At 37.0% G+C, this 15,730-nt stretch overlaps 1 non-coding gene across 1 annotated transcript; it reads left to right on the forward strand.

Moving 5' to 3' along the window:
- The first annotated feature begins 15,195 nt into the window (after positions 1–15,195).
- LOC113627853 (U6 spliceosomal RNA) lies at positions 15,196–15,298 on the forward strand. The gene has a single exon (XR_003435769.1). It is a non-coding gene; the product is annotated as a U6 spliceosomal RNA (small nuclear RNA).
- Positions 15,299–15,730: the final 432 nt, after the last annotated feature.

The raw sequence follows: 15,730 nt of genomic DNA on the forward strand, positions 1-15,730 counted from the left end.
GAGAATGAATGACAAAATGAATAGAGGGAGGAGAGGAAGGAGTGAGTGCATGTAATGAGAGTGACAAATTAGTCACTGGAGGAGTCAAAGTGAAAAAGAACAGCTGTATAACACAAAAGTGCACAAGCACTGCTATCTCATTAGGGTTTACTAGCTGCAAGGAAATGGGGCGTGAGAGAAAGCCATGGCTCTGAGGAAGAGAGGAAGTCCTTCATGTATTATTTGGAGGGGTAGAGTTTCAGTGTTCTCAGCCTTCCCTTCCTCTCTCCCCTCCTCCTACCACCCAAAAAGCATTACTTATGCCTGATTTGCTTATTTCTCAAGAGTCAGTGAGTAATTTTAATGTGCTTTGTGGATAAAGCCAACAATGTTATGGAGAAAGAAGGAAGAAAAAACATTTTTTTTTTCGATATCCCATCACTGTTCTCTTGACTGAAATACACTTGGCCCTAAATTAGCTGATCAAGCATTACTGGCATTCCTAGTATGGGAGAACCCATGGAAAATTAGCATTTTGTGTGAGACTGCCTTTATGAGCAGGCTGAGAAAGCACCTATCACTCTTGTGATTTAAGGAGCACTAAAATCCCACTATGCTCCAACACAGCTCCTCATATTTAATGCCACCTACTAGAAAGGTCCACATTACTTTCTCTTCAGCTTTCTTCTTCCTTTTAAATAATGGATTTTTAACTTGAATTCCTTGGGTGGTTTCAGGACACCCAGAACATTTTTACTTGGAAGACTGTTAAGCTGTATTGACCAAAGAAAAAATAATATGGGGTGAGGGGAATGGGGTTAGGTGGCTGAGAACCAATACTTCTGCTCACTGTAAAGAGGTTTTTGGTGGAGGAAGGAATCAATTCATTATCTGTTACTCCATTTGACAGAAGTGGGATTACAGGTTGAGATGTTGAAGGAGGTTCAATTGGGCTCAACAGGGAATTGTTCAACGATGAAGCAGGGAGCTTCTGATTGTGGTGAAGTAAAACAGAGGTTAAATGCCACCCAGTATCAGCAATATTTCTTTTATTGGGTAGGAATACTCCCTGTCTCCAGAGATCCCATTCAGTATCTGTTTATTCTCATCAATTACACCTTATATGAAGAAACACCTTTCCAATATGGACTTTGCCTTAGTATAAACTTTCCAAAGTTCTCTAGCTCTAGAAGAAAAAACCTATTTAGGTTCCATTTTAAAATCTTACTGTTTAAACCATCTGACCTGGGACTACATAATTCTGCTGAAATACATAAAATGGCTTTTGTCACTGACTGAACCATAACCATCACTGAAAGCCTTTCTGGGGGGAAATGTCAATGGCTTCATCCATAGTTTCAAATATGGTGTTTCCATTCAAGCAACTGGACCACACACTCTTTCTAAACAGGAAAATCTCAATATTTGAGTCCAGCCAAACAAAATCCTCTCTCCTATTGTCATTTTGTATTGTATAGCATTTAAAATTCTGAAGTTAGATTAAGTATAAAAATAAATTATTTGCAAAACAATTGCAAAGTGAAAGTATTTTTCGGAGGAAGAGATACAATTTTGCAGCCAAAATTTTTCTATATGAAGTTGCTGGGTAATATAACAAACTAACAAATCCTTTCATATCATAAATCACAAAAACATGGTAAATATGAATTGAGAGGAAAGAGAATGCAAAGTGCAGCTATAGAAATATTGATTAAGAAATGTTGCTCCAGGTTGAGAATAACCTGAGTAGCAGGGTTGGGACAACAGAATGTGAGGAAGTGAAACACAGGACAGTTAAATCTGTCTGGGTATGATTTGAGTCAGGGAATTGTGACTGAACCCAGCTGGCTGAACCCAGGAGAAATTCAATAGATGGTATTTCTTTGAACACCAGTGGCATAATCATTCTGGAATTTTGGCAAAGGCAAGGTTATTATAGGTATAAGGAGATGGTCATTCCTGAAAGGAAGATAAGAATCAAAGACAAACTGCTAATGCCAAATTTTGGCTAAGACACAAAGAAAAAAAGATGGCAAATCCTTGAAGAAAAACTACATCTGTGTCAAAAGTGTACTTTAAATTGATTTAACGAGCAAGTTCTTGTCATTAACAGGATTAGACTGCATGCTACTGGAAAAATATGACACATACATAGTATTTGTTTTTCTGCTGAACAAATAGAGAATGGGGAGAAAAACAATAACAAGTACCATCAAACTTTCATTGATCTTGAAATATCATGTGCAATTCCCATGAGGCTGAGATATAGGCAGCTTTTGAACATGGCTAAGATTGACCAAACCACAATTTAAAATATTTTACATAGCTATATGAAACTAATAAATAGTAGCAATAGGTAGGCGTTAGATGATGAAGCTATTCAAGCACATTAGGCAAATAGACAATTGCCTACGTTTTGACAACAGTGGTACATCTGCTTTACTTGGTAAGATCTGCAAGACAGAGTAGAAAGAACAGAGGCTTTAGAACATAAAGGCCCTGACACAAGCTCCAGGTTTACCACTGACTAGCAGTGTGGTTGTATTCAGGAACAGTTACTATCTCTGATTTCCATGAGCTACAGTTTGCATATAAAGAAAGGGCCACATATGAAGAAAATAACAGCATGAGTATCTGTCTCATAGAGTGATTATGAAGATCCAATGGTATGGCATATGTGAAAACATTTTCTAAATTATAAAGTGCTATGAAATTGTAAGCTATGATTCATCAATAATCAAATACATCCACAGATGTTTCCAAAAGTCAACTCAACTATAAACGGCAACTTCAAACCCATGGTTGCAAACCAGCCATGTGCTATCACATTCCAAACTCAGTCATTTAGGCCTCTAAATATTCTGGGAATAGTGTTCATTTTTACTAAAAGAAGGTTTGGTGAAGCTGTTAATTTAGTAATAGGTTGTACTCTTTTCAAGATTAGTCATTAGGGTTTAACATTATATTGCTGTTAGAATAAAGACCCTAAAATGGACAGCATTTAAAAGAAATGAACAAACTACAGTGGAAAAATGTAATACCAATAAAACAAAATGAACTGTTTTGCTAATGGGCTTGTGTCTTTATCAATAAATCATGTAACTTCTTTAAGATTCATTCAAAAGTTAATGAATTTTTGGTTTGTGATTTAAGCAAAATATGTTGTTAAATCAGAAAAATGATGGTAAAAACCATTTGTGTATATAGAAAATGTCCCTCCGGTCTAGTTACCTAGAAATATTGGGGGTCATAATTTGGATAGTATTTTAGGAACGACCATTAAAAACAAAATATATCATTGTTAGTAAGTTTCAATACAACTTGTTCTGCATGTCTATCTTAACAACCATAAGAAATCACATCATTTTTTATTTCCTGGAGTCCTTTAAAACGCAAATTGTTTTTGAATCTAGTACTTTTCCAGTTCATTGACAACTAAGGCTATGAAGTGGAGACAATTATAATGTAAGTCTTCATTCTCTGGGCTTGGATGACTGATAGGTCCCAGGTGCTCTCATCGAGAGATGATATTCTCCGGGTGGCAGAGCATGGGTCCAGGGTAGATTTCACAGGCAGTTAGGCTGATGGCTCTACAATTGCTTCCTGGTCTGTCACTCGCCTGCCTGTTGATGGGTTTCAATGGGCTCTCCAGGTCCCCTTCGGTGTAATTTATTCTTGACTTCTCTTTGATCCTGAGGTAATGGAGCATTTTATCAATTTTAGTGAATAGGTTTTGATCAGATTTTTTTTTCAGAAGATCAGCATTCTCAGCTGTTTGGTCAGGGAAAGCAGGAAAGGAGGTGAGGCAGAAGGCCTCTTTCCCTGTCTCTGGATGCTTTTTAAGTTAACCTTTATAATGCGTTCCAGGTGGCATTCCTCTAGTTGTCCGAAAGAGAAAGTTTTAAAAAACACAGCAACGCTCACTTAACCCTATCTAGAATGAAAGGCACCTTATCAGAGGTCCACTGGCAAGGGATTTGGATGTTGAGTTTTTGTAACCTTACCTTTGTTGTGGTAGTGTGATTTGGGCCATTTCAGAATCCCTTTCTGAGTTTTAATATAACTTATTAAGCCAGCAGGATATATTTATCCAGTCATCTCCAGGATAAAAGGAGAGGGAAATGGTAAGCTCCAGAAAATTCAGTTATTCCAGATATTGAGTGTTGGCAGATAAGTTACTGTGCTGCGATTTGGTTCATCAAAGAGAGAAAGAGAGATTTTTTTTTTTTTAATTTCCAAATTAAGGGCAATTATTAGAAAGCTACACTGACATAAAATTTAATTAGATTTATCCTTGGCTCTTCATTAGCATTCATGAAACTTTAAATTGTGATACGTCTTAGAATAAATTGAGAAGCAGAGTTTATCTATCAGAAAAAAAAAAAAGTTAGTTATTTACTTTAAAGTACTGTTCATAGGGCTTCCCTGGTGGCGCAGTGGTTGAGAGTCCGCCTGCCGATGCAGAGGACATGGGTTCGTACCCTGGTCCGGGAAGATCCCACATGCCGTGGAGCAGCTAGGCCAGTGAGCAATGGCCGCTGAGCCTGCGTGTCCAGAGCCAGTGCTCTGCAACAGGAGAGGCCACAGCAGTGAGAGGCCCGCGTACCGAAAAAAATAAAAAAATAAAAAAATACTGCTCATAAGATGGGTTAAGGCCCTATGTCTGGGCTTTGAAGTGGAATATTTCTTTAAAATATTATAAATAAGAAATTGAAGCCTCTAAAATTCAGTGAATACTATTTTGTTGATCTCATCTCATTTAATGCATTAAGTTTTCTGAAGGAAGCGATAATACTGACAATATGTAGTGGATTTTTTGAGACAGTTCTGATTTCATGTTATTTCATCTTCTTATATAGGTTATTTCTTTAAAGGTGTACTACATGCAATTTAATGTCAAATTTAAAAATAACCCCCCTGCTAACTCTATGTATTTATGGAATGCCTACTTGTGCTCAATAAATGTGGTGTTTGGTACAGAGACTACAGAATTGAATAAAACACTTGTCCTCATGGGTTTTCTTTAAGTTTTGTCTTCAAAAGCATGGCTACCACGACATTTCTAAGTCTTCTTTTCTCTGGCTGTTTATTCTTTGTTCTGGCTGCTAGAAAATCAAATTAATAGTCCATGACTAGCATCTGTCCAGAATTATATTGCATGTAATTTTATTATTCTTACCTACTGTTTTAGTCTTATTTTTATGCTCATTTCATTTATTTAAAACTAGTACTCTCACAGGCTGCCTCATATTACATTTTAAAATGAAATGTGACATTCATAAATAAGGAAAATAATAAATACATTGTTTTCCTCTCCCATTGAGCATCTATTAGACTGAACATGCAGTGAGTTTTCAATAAATCAGTGTTGATTGATTGATTAGTCATAAACCCAATGTTTTTCACTAAGTAGTAGGTTTTATGATTGTTGGTGTTTGCTACGTATGGTTACAAAAGAATTTTTTTCAAAATATAGGCCTCTCTTTTGTGAAAGAATTGTTCTGCCCTCAGATTTCCACAGCTGTGATAGTTTTACAAGAATTGGAATGGGAGGGTACCTCTGCTTCTTCCCTGTAAAGCTCTGTCTTAAAGATGGAATGTGGCCAACTGAATCCCTACACTTTGAATGCTGAACTGTTTTCCCACACAATTCCTTATGCTTTCTTCACGAGGACTGATTATTTATTAGCCAGGTGAATCATAGCGAGAGGATGGGATAAGACATTTTAAAGTTTCAAATATAGACTCACAATACTGTAGAATAACACAGTGAAGACAGTTCTAATAATGAATATGGCAAACAACTCCCATTGCCTGTACCTTTGCTGAATAAGTGAATGGATAAACAGGACTTTTACAGACGAGTCTCTAGTGAAGTGATATTTCAGTGGGTGTTCTGATGGATGTACACATGTATACTATAAGCCTTCTTCCTGTATTGAATCACTACTACTTTCAAGATACTACGTTGAATACATAGTTGAATTATGACCTAAATTCTGTTCTAGAACCTGCCCTCAAACTGTAAACAACAACCTATGGAGGAGACAGAAATACCACAGTCAAATACTTACATAACTTTAAGTTCTACAAGGAGAAACAAAGAGTAATGAGAGTCAACGCTTATGTAGCATTACTTATGAGCCAGGAAAATTTTAAGTACCATAAATGTAGTAAATTATTTCAATTTTATGAGAACTCTTCAAGATATATAATATTATTAACGTCATCTCTATCTTACAGAAGAGAAAAAGAAAGTAGAAGTTTAAATTTACTGCCTAAAGCAGAAATAAAGAAGGAAATTAAAAATAAATTATTTTGGGATCTAGGACATTTTATAGAATAAATAAAATTGGGGTTGGGGCCGGATCATGAAGGATCTTACATAACAGATCATTTAATATTTAATTTCACAAATATTTATTAAGTACTTCTAAGTACCAAGAACGGTCTTAGGAACTGGTGGATGTAGCAATGAACAGTGATATTATGGACATAATTTCCTCAGTTCCATGCTGCCTTCTCCAAGTTATTTTAATTTTGTTCTATCTGAAATTAAGTATTTTATCCTCTATGTGTACAGTGTTTCTCCTTTTCTTGAGGTCAGTTTTACAGAGTTGCAATCTCTTAGGTGGGCAATGAATGCTTATGGAGTAAATCAGTGGAAGTTAATGAAAGTTAAAGGCAGATTTAACTGTCGGGATTTTGCACTTGCTACTCTCTTATCCTAAGTCCCACGTCTGCCAGTTATTTACTTAGCAAATTTCCTCATCTCCATTAAGTTATTTTTTAATCCCTGTTCTGACCATGTATTAGTTAATGGTGTAATCTACCCCTCCTTCACCTGTCCAACACTCTTGTCCTTTACTCTGTTCTACTTTCTCTTTTCCTGCAGTATTATCACTGTATTTAATTTATTTAAATTGTATTTAAGTTATTTAATTTACTTATGTATGATGTTTGATACCTTTTGTCTGTCAGGACCCTTTAGAAAGTAAGTTCTGTGAAGGCAACTGTTCATTCATGTATCCAAAGTGCCTAGAACATAGCTGATACTCAACACATGTTTATTGAATAAATGAATACATGACTAAAAAAAGACAGAAAGTAAATGCCAGTGGGAAAAAATCGTGTCCTCTCCAACCATTGTTTAGTTACTATTTCTTACAATGCTCTTTCAAGACAAAAACTCAAGAGAGGACAGATAAAGTTAAAACAAACAAAGGTGATACTGCTGTGGCAGCCTCTTCAAATTCAAGTCGAGGGTCTAGATCCGAATCTAGAAAAGGCTGAAAGACAGTATCCACTGTAAATTGTATCAATAGTGGCAAGAGTGTAAGAGTTGGAACAGAGTAATAAGTTAATTCACTTCTTCTTTTATTTTTGATGTCTGTTGGTAAATATTGTGAATGAATACTGCCAGGATTTTCAGTAAGGAGTACATGCAGGGACTAGTAAAGAGCAAAGTCTGCAATTTTTTAAGAGACATTTGGTTTATTAATAGGACATTTACAGAAGCCTCCAGAAGTGGCCATTACCAATGGGAAGGATTTGAGCTGAGATTCAAGATAAAGTCTCAGTCACATTAGGTTGGCTGCAATCCTGTTTGTACTCAGAAAACATTTTGTTCCCTGGTCTCAAAGGATAAGGAGCCACAGAGCACAAATATACCCCAGACTCAGAAAACATATCTAACAAGGATTCATTCTGAACACAAGGGGCTAGGCATTTCTTTAATGAAAAAAGTCAAGAATATGATATTATCTTCAAATATTTCCTACTTAAAATATATAAAATTCTTTAAAAAATGGAGAAAGTGGATTAACCTATGAAATCAAATAAAAATATCAGAATATATTTTCATAATGGAACAGCTACAATTAGCAGCCCCTCAAGGATAGATTTCTATGCAATTCAACAAATACTTATAGTGATAAATTACATTAATGTATCAATTTAGACATTGCCTATTTAGATTATAGAGTCTAATTATACAAGTTGAATATGTCTGGATTTCACTGCTTGTTTATCAGGTGTGAATTCTCTTTCTTTTTTTTGGAGGGGGCGGGTACACAGGCCTCTCTCACTGTTGTGGCATCTCCCGCTGCAGAGCACAGGCTCCAGACACGCAGGCTCAGCGGCCATGGGTCACGGGCCTAGCTGCTCCATGGCATGTGGGATCTTCCCGGACCAGGGCACGAACCCGTGTCCCCTGAATCAGCAGGCGAAGTCTCAACCACTGTGCCACCAGGGAAGCCCAATTCTCTTTCTTTTTAAAGCCAAATGGAACTGAAGTGGAACTGAGAACATCTGAAAAATATGCTCTGAGTTTGTAGTCAGAAATGTCAAATTTACATTTTGACTAAATTAAGCAGTTTCAGTTTTTAAAGTATTTATATAAACAACATGTCAATAATTCTTAAGTTATGAGTTTAATTGTAAATGAGTGAAACAAAGTGGAGAGCACAAAAGTATACCAAAAATATCTGAATCATAATAGCTAAAAATGTAATTGTTACAATTCTGTGCAGATTCTACTATTTTTAAGACTTTCACCTGACAATTAACTATAGGAAGCTATACAACTTTAATATGTAATTTTATCTGAAGTATTAAAGTATTTTAAAGGAAAATGAGAGGATATCATAGTTACTTAACAGGGATACCGAATAAGGAAGCATTTGGGGTCTCACTGCAAAATAGGCACAGCTGCACATCAGTGCAGTTTAATAGCAACTACAACTAGTATTTTACTATTAATTCTGTCTGCTGCACAATGCTATAAAGTTCCTACTATGCAAGCATATCCATAAAGTTTTAAAAGTTGGCAATTTTCAATAAGAATGTTTCCTGTCAATACACATTAGCAATACGTGGAGTTCAATTATTGATATTTTTCCTTTTAATTTAAAAATAACCTTCCTTCAGCATTATCATTATTAATTTTGCTTATTGTGAGTCCATAGACAACACTAAATTGTGTACTGATAAATATTTGAGTCATCACTATTTTTTATCACTATTTTTCCAATAACTAGACTTTAAGGCAGTATGCACTGCAAATATCCCCCACTCTTATTCCTTATATATGTTTGTATATCAAAGTAGATATAAACTTACTACCTGTCAACACCCAGGGTGCTTATGAGTTTATACTTTGTTGGGGATACCTTGCCAAAAAAGTGTGATTTTAAATCACTTTAATATGGAGTCAAGTCTAATATGTAGGTAATTTTGTGAACATTGTCATCTAGCATAACAGTACATAACTAAACGTTTTCTTTAGTTTACGAAGTAAATAGTATGCAATGCTCATGTGCCACAAGAAATAGTTTACTTTTTTTCCTTTTAAACTATATGTCATCCAGTTATTTTTTTTCAAAGAGAAGGTGAAAATATGTTGAAGAAAGGCAACTGGTTCTCTGGCTCTGTATAAGTGGACCCTGGTCAAATGTTTGTTGACTGCTGCTTCAGATAATAGTCTTTACTGGATTTAGTGATGTATTTGCCCACAACTTCTTGTGTTTTATACACATCCTCCAGTTGCATCCCAAAATACAAGACCAATTCTGTTGTTGCCGAAAATACAAGAAGGTTTCCATCATGGTTCAAGACTCAACATCAAGTAGGCTTTGATGAGCAAGACTCAGGCTTTGAACCTAACTTCCAGGGAGGCAATTGGAAGAGGAAGAAGAGAGCATGCTGAGGGCTATGACATCCCTGGCCCTTTTACACTCATTTTATATCTCACGACCCTAACTAACGGAACTCATCTGAGATCCCTTGACTTCTCAGTGGCCAAATTCAGAATGGAAGCCAGAATGATCTGACCTGATGCCCATGCTTTTTACTGCACTGTGCTACCTCTCCTAAGATGCTCAGGCCATTAGGACACTGACATTACATGTGATCAAATCTTCCCGTTTTATCCCAGTTCTAGCAACTACATCCTTGCTTTGTTGCTTCTGTATAGAAGCTCTGCCTCAGATTTCCACTGCCTTTCCAGCTTTTCATAATAAGGAATACATAAACCAATTAGCCCATAAAGTAGAGAAATTCAGTTAGAAAACAAAAAGCCTATGATGCAGACACCTATGATACTGACCTCTAGTCAGTAGGTAGTGTCTTCTGTCATCCATAAGGCAAAGGCAGGCATCAACAGCATCTAATATGTCATATTAAATGGGGGAATTACTTGGTACCAGGGGTGAAATCAGGTTTGTGCCATATAACATAATTAATGTAAAGGGAAAATAATGAATTTGAAGGGATGCCATATGGCAGGCCATAACCCACTCACACCATGCATTCTATGAACAAGTAACTCTTTTCCGGTTGGTGCCCAAGGTTATTTCGGAAGATTTCAGCATCTCTTCTTGAAGCCCAAATTTTAAGTCCATGCAGAACCCATGAGCTTCAGTGTCTGGACAAAGGGACTTTTTAAGTTCCATACCATCCTTAGACTTTCTTGCACCAGCTGTGAAAATCAATTAGCCCTGGTGAAAGCCGAGCTGCTCTATGTTCTCAATAATGAAAAGGGCCAACTGCACATAGCAATTTTCTCTGTCCTCACAAATACAAATGGGGACCTTGAATCTTTTTTCACTGCTCCATGGAATTGCCTTTAACTTCTATTTTGAAAGTCGCCAGACATGCCAGGAGATTAACACAGAAGACTCTCTGGAGCAGCAGGAAAATTATACCATTGCACAGCAGTGACATTTGTGACTCCCTCAGGCTGGTATGCAGCCACCAGACAGTCAAAACAAACACCTCCCAAACACACTCCAGAACTCAACTCCCCCTCGCCTCTGCTCCCTTAATAAAAATGGAAATTGCTGATGGTACCTCATCAATTTTAAAGCCCCAGTCAGTAGCTCAGATAATGCTTCAAGAAAACAACAGTAAGAAAATGCTGTGTAAAGCTGGACAGGGAGAAGACCACTGAGATAATAAGTGAGCACTGGGAAGTACCAGAAGGGCAGGGTTCACTCAATGGGTAAAAAGACTTGAGATTGCTCCTTACCATCCTGTCCTTTGTGGAAGGGTAGTCACTTCTGGAGAGGAGGAATAGAAAAGAAGCCTCTCTCCGTCTGGTCCTCTGTAACACTGCCATCATCATGCTCATCATCAACTGCTTTCTCTATAAAATCATGACCTCACAGTAAATTCTTCACTCAGTTAAGCAGGGTTTCTCAGCCTTGGCACTACTGACATACTGGGCTGAGTAACTTTTTATTGGGGAGTTGGAGGGACCACTCTGCATTGTAGGATGTTTAGCAGCATCTTTGTTTTTTTTTGTTTGTTTGTTTGTTTTGGATTTTTTTTTGCGGTGCGCGGGCCTCTCACCGTTGTGGCCTCTCCCGTTGCGGAGCACAGGCTCTGGATGCGCAGGCTCAGCGGCCATGGCTCACGGGCCCAGCCACTCCGCGGCATGTGGGATCCTCCCGGACCGGGGCACAAACCCGCGTCCCCTGCATCTCTGACCTCTACTCACTAGTTGCCTGTGCTCAACCTCTCCAAGTTACAATAACCAAAAATGTTTCTAGTCATTATCAACTGTACCCTGGGCGGGGGGCAAATTCACCCTAGTTAAGAATCAATGTTACATTGATGCTTCTTTTAAGTCCCCAGAGAACAAAAAAATTAGAAGACTCAAGGAAAATTCATGCTAGTAAAACTGTTGAGTATGTACCTAAACTGTGTCTGATACATACTGGCTCCATATTTATAATGCAATTAATCAAAAGGTAACTGGCTTTTATTACAAGTCTTTAAATGCACATGGAGATAGAAAACTAGATAAACAAGGTTTCATTTTTAAAACAATTAAATTCAAAGACATTGCTTGTTTCCTTATATATTATTAAGATATTTTGTCTCACATTATAACAGTTAACACATTGCAATTCTCGCATATATTGTCTCATTTGTCTCACAGGGGAGAAAAATCAAATTAGTTCCCATTTTTATTTTGCAACCAGATGCAGTGAGTTTAAATGACTTGTTAGAGAGCAAATGTCAAGCCTTTTAAAATAAAAGTAATGCCTTTTTCTACACAACAGTCTTTCTATGTACTTGAATAAGACTCATATTTTGTACCTTAAAGTTAATAAAATTTAAGTATTTTAATTAAAACTGAATTATAAAGGAAGAATGACTAGATGAAGCTTAGATTCTTCCTTTCTCAGTTAAAAGTAATCAACAACTACCATGAGCAAGCCACTGTATTCATGGATGCTGAAGGCATAGAACAGTCGATTTTGAAGGGGATTATGGTCAGTTTTAGCAGTGAATGGTGAGTACCACATTCAACAGAGTGTGGTAGATTGCAGTACTACAATGGTTACAATGACTACAAATTCCTCCAACACCTGTATGGATAATACCCTTGATCTTGCAACTCCTCCAAGCTAATGGTGAAGCTTATGTGTTTTTCTACTCTCTAAATCTGGACTTGGCCATGTGACTTGCTTTGTCCAAGAAGTCATTAGAAAAAAATAGCAAAAGTAGAACTTGAAAGTGCTTCTACATTGGGATTTGCTCTCTCTTTGAACTCTATAACCATGACCATGGAAATGAGCCCAAGATAGCTTGCTGGATAATGAAAGACACATAGGCAAGTCATTGCTGTGGTCCAAGGTGACATCATGCCAACTTCTCACCTGTGAAAGAGAACATGCTAGACTAACAAGCCCAATCACCATATGCCCAGAAAGATGGCATGACTTAGCCCAGACCAAAAGAATTGTCCAGAGGATACACAGAATCAGGAAATAATAAAGTTTTTTTTTTTGTCTTAAGCCATTACGTTTTGGAGGTATTAATAGCAGAAAAAGATAACTAATGTAAGCTTTAAACTGCATAAGCTGGCAAGCAAACTACTATAACCAAGTTGGAGATCAAAATGAGTCTGTCACATGGTCACACTGCCTTTCGTTTAAGTGATCCATGAGAGAAATACAAGTTTGTTGGGCGAATTTCTATAATAGGCTGAAGGTAATAACTGAAGAATAGACACTATACAACTTCATACATATTATATATTGCTCTTAAGCTATAATCTTCACCCTCATCGTCACACTGCTTACTGTGAGGCAGGTACAGAGTGTTTAACCTGTCTCATTGTCGTCATCATGGGAAAAGATAGTAATACCCACTACCTAGAATTATTATAAGGAGGAAATTTGACTCAAGGAGTTGGTTACTTGTCCAGAATCCCATAGCTGATAATTATCAAAGTTAAGATTCGAATTCAGGCCTTAATAACATCATAGGTCATGTTCTCAGTCACTACTCTCACAATCTTGTTTCAATTGATCTGTGTCTCCTTAAACTGAATTTTGTCATAGTTTTCCATCTACCAATTCATTCATCCACTTAGGCATGAATGGATGCATTCAACAAACTTCAAGTGCATAATATGTGCTAGATATTATTAATGAAAAGTTAACAAGATAGATACTATACCAGCTCCTGTAAAGCTGATTTAACTTACCTACTGTTAGCCCTCCACCTCCTACCTCCTTCACACCACCTATCCTGAAATAATTTTCTTTCTCTGTTTTTTTTTAAACACATTCACAGAGGTTTTCTTTTAGAATCATAGAAGACTTTTATAGCTTGTGGTAAGTCATGTTTCTCCAGAAACCAGACCAATGATATGTGCCATATATATATATATATATATATATATATATAGAGAGAGAGAGAGAGAGAGAGAGAGAGAGAGAGAGAGGAGAGGAAGAGAGAGAGATTATAAGAAATTGACCTATTTACGGAGGCTGAGAAGTCCCATGATCTGCCATCTGCAAACTGGAGGCCGAGGTATGCTGGTATTGTACTTCTAGTTCAAACCTGAAGGCTTAATAGGAACCAGGGGGTCTAATGTTGTAAGTCCCAGTTTGAGTCCAAAGGCTCCAAAACCAGGAACACTGATATCTGAGGGCAAGAGAAGCTGGTTGTCCCAACTCAAACAGAGACAGCGAATTTTCCCTTCCTCCACATTTTTGTTCTATTCAGGCCCTCATTGGATTGGATAATGTCCACCTGCATTGGTGAGATGGATCTCTTTACTGTCTATGATTCAAATGCTAATCTTTTCCAGAAACATCCTCACAGATACACCCAAAAATAACGTTTTACCAGCTATCTGGGCATCTCTCAGCCCAGTCAAGTTAACACATAAAATAACCATCAAAGAGCTATGGAGGACCTTTAGGGACAATGCAATACAACCCAGTCAGTGATCAGATTAGGTTAGGAAACAGAACTCTAGAGAGTTTATAATTTCAACAAAATGAATCACATGTGTGTGTGTCCACCCATGTGCATTTGTGGTATCCAAATACATAAACATCAGGGAACATTTTCTGAGAAAATTAAAAAGGGAAAAATTTTAATCTCAGAGTGAGAGCACACACAGCAGACATTATTTTCAAAAATGGAATCAGATCTATGGATACAGAGCTATCCTCTGTTCCAGATGTCATTGGAGCTATTTTGCATAAATTATTTCCTTGAAATCTCACAGCCACTTGTAAGGTAAAGAGTGGAAAAAGAATGGCAGCATGGGTACAGAGCTCCTACTCCAAATCCTGAGCTCTCTACACTGCCTTCTAACTAATTAAACACATCTAGAATGGATAAACAATGTCCTACTGGATAGCACAGGGAACTATATCCAATCTCCTGGGATAAACCATAATGGAAAAAATATGAAAAGAACATATATATATTTATATATGTGTATAACTGAGTCACTTTGCTGTACAGCAGAGATTGAGACAACATTGTAAATCAACACTACTTCAACAGGAAAAATAATAAAGTAAAGGTATTATTTTGGCTGGAAAAAAACCCATCTAGGCAGGTTACCTTTAAAATCATGTCAAGGCATTCCCACAAATGTATCTCTGACTCTGATAAAAAAAGGATACAGACAGTAAGCCAAAGATGAGCATTCAATACTGGCTAATGTTTCATGAAGGAAGACTAACTGGTGTATTAACAGTTTAGCACCCTCTTTAGGATATAATATAAAATCCATACATTTCTTTTTATTTAAATCATAGAATCCAGTTTTATAAAATAGTGCTAATGTAAGAACATTTCATAAAACCCCAACATTTTATACTCTGTATGCTCTGTCAGTGGCTAAGAGCACTGATACTCTCAAACACCAGCATCCATACTTGAGATAAAAGATTTTATTTAGTGCTTGCTTCGGCAGCACATATACTAAAATTGGAACGATAGAAGATTAGCATGTCTCCTGTGCAAGGAGGACACGCAAATTTGTGAAGCATTCCATATTTGTACAGCCACTATGGAGAACAGTATGGAGGGTCCTTAAAAAACTAAAAATAGAACTACCATACAACCCAGCAATCCCACTACTGAGCAATATACCCTGAGAAAACCATAATTCAAAAGAGTCATGTACCACAATATTCGCTGCAGCTCTATTTACAATAGTCAGGACATGGAAGCAACGTAAGTGTCCATTGACAGATGAATGGATAAAGAGAATGTGGCACATATATACAATGGAATATTACTCAGCCATAAAAAGAAACGAAATTGAGTTATTTGCAGTGAGGTGGATGGACCTAGAGTCTGTCATACAGAGTGAAGTAAGTCAGAAAGAGAAAAACAAATACCATATGCTAACACATATATATGGAAACTAAAAAAAAAAAAAAAAAAGGTTCTGAAGAACCTAGGGGCAGGACAGGAATAAAGGCACAGA

The sequence above is a fragment of the Aethalodelphis obliquidens genome, unplaced genomic scaffold (genome assembly GCF_003676395.1).
Source record: "Aethalodelphis obliquidens isolate GAN/ISIS:26980383/991018 unplaced genomic scaffold, ASM367639v1 scaffold21, whole genome shotgun sequence".
Lineage (NCBI taxonomy): Eukaryota > Metazoa > Chordata > Mammalia > Artiodactyla > Delphinidae > Aethalodelphis > Aethalodelphis obliquidens.